Raw genomic sequence first — 6,033 nt, forward strand, 5'->3', positions numbered from 1 at the left:
CCCAAATAAATTCTGGGTAGCCCCCCCCCAAAAAGCACGCTCTTATCCCAATTTCCAGCAAAGAGGAACAGAATCACGGTCAAAGTTGATGGTCTGTCCCACAGCTGACGCTTGGAGCAGAGGGAGATGCCTTATGCAGAGTCAGGCCCTGGGCCTACCTAGCTCAAGGTGGCCCACACGGACTGGCAGCAACGGCTCTCTGGGATTTCAGGCAGAGGCACTGTCCCTGAGCTACCTCTTATTCTTCCACCCTTTCCAGAGTCATGCTGTATTAAGCCACAATGCTAGGCGCCATTTCCAGGCCCTATGGAACTCCACGCCACTTGCTTCTCAGCACATAGGGACAAGACTGGGGAGTGTGGAATCTGTGGCTGTTTCGGAGACCGGCCCCCTTGTGCTGTGGCCCTATATACAGGCTTTACCTGGGAGGAAGCGCCATGATTGGAACATAGTAGGGCTTACTTCTGAGTAGACATGCATAAGCTTGTGCCATTATTACCCCATCCATGACTGCTTCAATGGGCGGAACTGGCACTGCTCCTGGGGCCACATCATACCTGTTCTGAATTTGTAAGAATTCAATTGCTTAGTGTGGCAGCAGCTAAACTTTGGAACTCCCCACCTCTTGACACCAGACAGATGCTTTCAACTGGACTCTTTTCGGCACCCGCTAAAAACATTATTGTTTCGTCCAGATATGTAGAATGTTGGCATGTGTTCTAATCTGTTGTTGGTTTTAATTTTTTGAATGTTTTTAAGGAGTTGTTTTACTGAGAATTTTATTGCTTGTAAACTGCTTTGAGGGTTTTGGTTGTTTTACAGTCAAGAGCGGTGTCTAAATTACATGAAACAGATACGTAACAATGTTTCATTTAGTTTTCTTCCCTCTCCCCCTGGGCAATTGCAACACTGCCCTGGCTCCCGGTTTCGCTAAAATGAAATCAAAACCACCAAAGGTCTGTAGAAAGTTGTAAGGGCTTTTTCTGCCTAACGCTTTGCAAGGAAATCCATTCTCAAGAGACGTTAATTCACAAAACCCTGAGCATCTTAGGTCCAAGGTACTGCGGGGACAGTCTGAATCCTTATATCGCAGTTCCGTCACTGAGATCATCCACAGGATTTGCTCATTCCATGAATCCGTGAGGCAACAAGGAACTGAGCCTTGAGAGTCATTGGCTCAGCCCTGCGGAACTCTCTGCAACTGGAGATTCGATAGGCGCCTTCCAACTTTTAAAAGCTTGTGGAAAACTTTCCTATTCTGCCAGGCCTCTGCAAGCAATTGAGACACCCTTCCATGTTTAATTGACGCCCGTTTGTAACTGTGTGGTTCCATGCATTTTTGTTGGCAACGGCTTTAACGAAAGAGGGGTCCATATTTTTCATAAACAGATCATTTCGCCCTCCACAGACCTGAGCCTGTGTTGATGCGCTACTCAGAGAGGAGGGAGCGGCACCCCTGAAGGCTCAACAACTCTCTCCAGAAACTCCCCCTAACCAATTTTATTTTTTTACCAAGGCATTTTCCCAAAAGCCCAGAAGGAAACAAAACAAAGAAGGAAGGAGGGTGGTTTGCCATAAAACACGGTTGGCTGGGAAACGGGTACTGCTGAGGCGTATGTAACGAAGCAAGGCGTAATTAGGAAATGAAGCTCTGTCTTTTTTTCTATGCAGCAGAATCTGGTGCGCAGAAGGCCCAGTCCCTGAAGTCACACCTCCAGGCAGAGGTCTGGCTGACGAGGAGGCCACTTCCTCTGTCCCCCTAAAAAACAAAGGCGCTAGTCCTCATGCTTCTGCATAATCATGCTTTCTGGCCCACGTTGGACCAGTCTGGATAGTTGGCCTTGGTGAAGACTTGACGTTTTCATCCCCAAAAAAGTTTTTGAGTTTCTGCTGAAATGAGGCTGCATTTTAATGTTGTCTTTTAATCTTGTTTTTTAAGTTGTATTTCAATCGTTTTATATCTGGTGTTATCCGCCCTGAGCCCGGTCTTGGCTGGGGAGGGCAGGGTATAAATAAACATTATTATTATTATTATTATTATTATTATTATTATTATTATTATTATTATTATCATCATCATCATCATCATTATTGGGGTGACATAAACAGGAAGAGGCATAACTCAGGGACAGGGCACCTGCTGGGCATGCAGAAGGCCCCAGCTTCAATCCCCACTGGCAGCATCTCCAGGCAGGTCCGAAAATGCCCCCTGCCTGCAACCTTGGAGAACTGCTGCCGGTCCGTGTGGGCAGCCCTGGGCTAGGTGAGGCAATGGAGCTTGCTATAAAGCAGCTTTCCTGCACTCCTGAGACGCGTTGGGGGGGGAAGGACCTGGATCCCGAATGGCCAGTCTGGCCTGAGCCAGAGTCAGTCTCTCTCTGTGTGCTGTCCAAACTGAAGGAGGGGAGGGCTTGGTTGTTTGTGGCTCTACAGCGCCTCCTGCAAGAGTGGCCAGAGAGGAGCACTGCAGCTCAGTTGGGCCAAGGAGGCTGCAGCCCTTTTGCTGGCCTCTAGGTGGCAGCATTGGCTGGGAAACAGCAGCAGCAGCAGCGACTCCACCCGGAACATGCCCTAGATGAGAAAATAATATAGATTTATATCAAATGTGTTTATTTTGTGTGGGGTTTTTTCCCTTCTTTCTTTCCCCCCTTTTTCTTCTTCCTTTTCTCTTTTCCTTTTTGTGCCTCCTTTCTTGGTCTTTCTCATTTTGATTCGTTAAGAAAGAGATAAAAGCGTAATATGAAAACTGCAGTAAGTTAAAAGTGATGTTGTGTAACGTTTCTATCACTATTTATGTATTGTTAAAATCGGTTAATTGTAATGAATTGATGTAACAATTACTGTGGGCTTTTCCCCTTTGTTATTGTTGAATTCTAAATAAAGTATTATTCTTCTTTTAAAAAAAAGATGAGAAAATATAGCAGAGGGGCAGCGAAGTCTCCCGTCCCTCCAAACCGAGGAATCTCCTGTCCCCCAGTCCATCTTACAGGGCTGCCATCGCCTCAGCAATATTCCCACCCAGGAGGTGCCTTCCTTAAGCATCCGGTTTCCCTTTCCTCTCTTTAACCGTCTGGAGGGTGGGTGAGGTTCGGAGTTGACCACCTGCATTTTCTTCCTAATTATTTCCAAAGATGCCTGTTCTTGCCCAGCCAGGATTGCTCTGGACAATGAATGCAAAAGTCTCTAAGCGACATTGGCATCGAGTGCCAAAACACTGAACGGCGTCATTTTGGGGTTTGTTGCAGAAATTTATGTATAGGTTGGGGGGGGGGGTGTTGCCCCTCCAGCTGATATCTTGCACATGCAGCCCACTACCAAAACCAGCACCATCACTTTTGTGACTTGTCCCCACAAAACACTTCATCACAGTTTCTTCCTATCTATTCAAAGGGCCTTTGCTGCATGATACCAAATGTAAGAATTCACTGATCAATGTATCTGTGTACTGGCTCACTGGGAAAACTTCAGAAATTCCTATAGACATGTGAGCTCAGCTCCTCAGCAGCCCCTCTGCCTGAGTGAGAATCCCTTGCATCCTGATACCTGAGTGCCAGACAGGTAGCCGTTCCAGAAATAGCAAACCCAGATGAAGGCAAAAGGGTGGGATGAACTTGGCTGGGAAACAGGGAAATGTAAAGATCTCTTTTGTTTCACTTGATGGGCGTTTGGTGGAGGGCAAGGGGAACCATGGGGCAGGGACCAGGGTGCTCAGATTACGGCCGCCAGACCTCCCCTTTCATGACGTAACCATGATGTATGAGTGATGTAGTTGGGGGGGGTGTAACATGGGGATGAGCAGCTAATAAAAGTTTGGGTTCTCTTTTGTATGGGGCTTCCATCTTGTTCCACCTGGTGGCAGGTGGGAGTCCTGTCTTGACAGTCTTCAATCAAGACCAAGCTGACTGGCTGCTGTTTTGCTCTGGTATTCCTGGCTGGTGTCCTTGTTTTTTGTCCAAGGAAGCATCAGATTTCTCCGTTAATGGGTTTTATCTTCTTTTTAAAATGAAAAGAGTTTTCACGAATCTGTGGCTCCCGGGGGTTGGACTGGATGACCCTCAGGGTCCCTTCCAACTCTCTGACGCCACAAAATGTCTTTTAAATGAACCGACTCACCCTTGCTCCATCTGGCTCTGCCAGGCTGCCCCATCCGTGACCCCTTTTCTTTCTGCGCAGCCCCCACCCCTCAAAAGCCCCCCCACCCCAAACATCTGCCCCCGAGACTGGAGAACCGGCAAGGAAGCCCAAGCAGCCACGGCGGAGGCCTGTCAAAATCCCCATCCTGCCGGGGGCTGAGTGAGCTCGCTGCCCGCCCCGCGGCCCTGCTGGGCTCGGCATGGGAACAGAGCTAAAAATAAACCCGAGCAGACAGAAAATAAAACGGCAGTTTCTGGGTAGATTCTCCCGCTGGCTGAGTGGCACGCCAGGATCCTGTCGCTTCCTGAAAGACTGTCGAAATACAAGATCTCCCAGGACAGCTGCTCTGGAACCAGGAGGGACTTCAGGCCGGAGGGATCTGGCTGTGTCCGCTGGCTTGCATTGACTGCATTCTAATGCCTCCATTTTCAATTGATTGATTGCATTCGTATCTTGCCTTTTTCGATGGATGGGTGGATCGCACCTAAATCCCACCACTATTGATTGATTGCACTTATCACAGAATCATGGAGTTTAAGGGACCCCAAGGGTCATCCAGTCCAACCCGTTGCAATGCAATCTCAGCTTTATATTGAAGTTATATATATATATATATATATATATATATATATATATATATATGAGAGAGATAAATGTTAATGGATTTGCCAGGCAAACACATACATAAATGTATGGGCCACATGTCTGAGGCAGCACAGGAGGGCAGCCCTGGAGCCATTTTGGCTCCCAAACTGACCAAATGTTTTCTCTGCAAGGTCAAGGAAAATGGAAAAGCCTCCCCATTGCCTTTTCCTTCACAAATCCTGTCTTAAGTCTGTCTGTGTATGAATAGGGTGAGCCTGTGTCCTGGCTCAGGAACTAAGTATTTATCATTACAAAAGACAGGCCAGGTTCCCCAGGGTATCCAATCAAGTGAGCATTAACAAGTAACCTGCCAGATAGGAGATAAACAACGCACTCAGATTTCTGTTGTAGACCGCCCTTTCTGTGATGTAGGTATGATGTTTCTGGGGGTGGTCTTGGACTCCAGGGTGGGCAATTTAAAATGTCTATATAAGGGCAGGCACACCTTTGTTCTGGGTCCTCCTCCTCCTGCATGTGAGGGGAGAACCCTGTTGCAACAGTTCAATAAAGATCTGGCTTACTAGCTGCTTTGCTTCTCAATATTCTCTGCTTGGCCTCTGTTCTTTTCTCTGACCAATGGAGAACCTGCAAAGGACTCTGTAAGGGCTCTTCTGTCCCCCATAAGGGAATATGGGCAGATTTTCATTTATTACAAAACGTTTTTTGCAATGACCTTCAAATCAAAGAATTACATAGTTTTGTGCGTTGACTTTCCCACCCTCGTCTCCACGGTGTTTTTGCTCAGACTTTTTCCACTGCATTATCTCTTTATCCATTACCAAAAGTTCCTGTATTAGCAATTATTTTGTAATTTTTCTTTTGCTGCTTTTATCTCAAATGCTGTGCGCAATTTCATTTGACTGCAACGCTTTTCTAAATAGTTCACATTCTTCTATAGAAAGTTCATCCTGTTGCAACAGATCAATAAAGATCAGGCTTACAAGCTGCTTTGCTTCTCAATATTCTCTGCTTGGCCTCTGTTCTTTTCTCTGACTGATGGAGAACCTGCAACGGACTCTATAAGGGCTCTTCTGTCCACCTTAAGGGAATAAGGGCAGATTTCTGTTTATTACAATATCCCACCTGCTTCTTCCAAGGAGGTCAAGGCGCCCTAGACACTTCGCTGCTGCCGGTCTTATCCACACAACAACCCTGCAAGGGAGCTCAGGCGCAGGGCGAGTGATTGGTCTCTCCCAAGCCCTAGCCAAGCGCTCTAACCACTACACCAGGTGCAGAAGAAACACACTTAAGCCG

The sequence above is a fragment of the Podarcis muralis genome, chromosome 16 (genome assembly GCF_964188315.1).
Source record: "Podarcis muralis chromosome 16, rPodMur119.hap1.1, whole genome shotgun sequence".
Lineage (NCBI taxonomy): Eukaryota > Metazoa > Chordata > Lepidosauria > Squamata > Lacertidae > Podarcis > Podarcis muralis.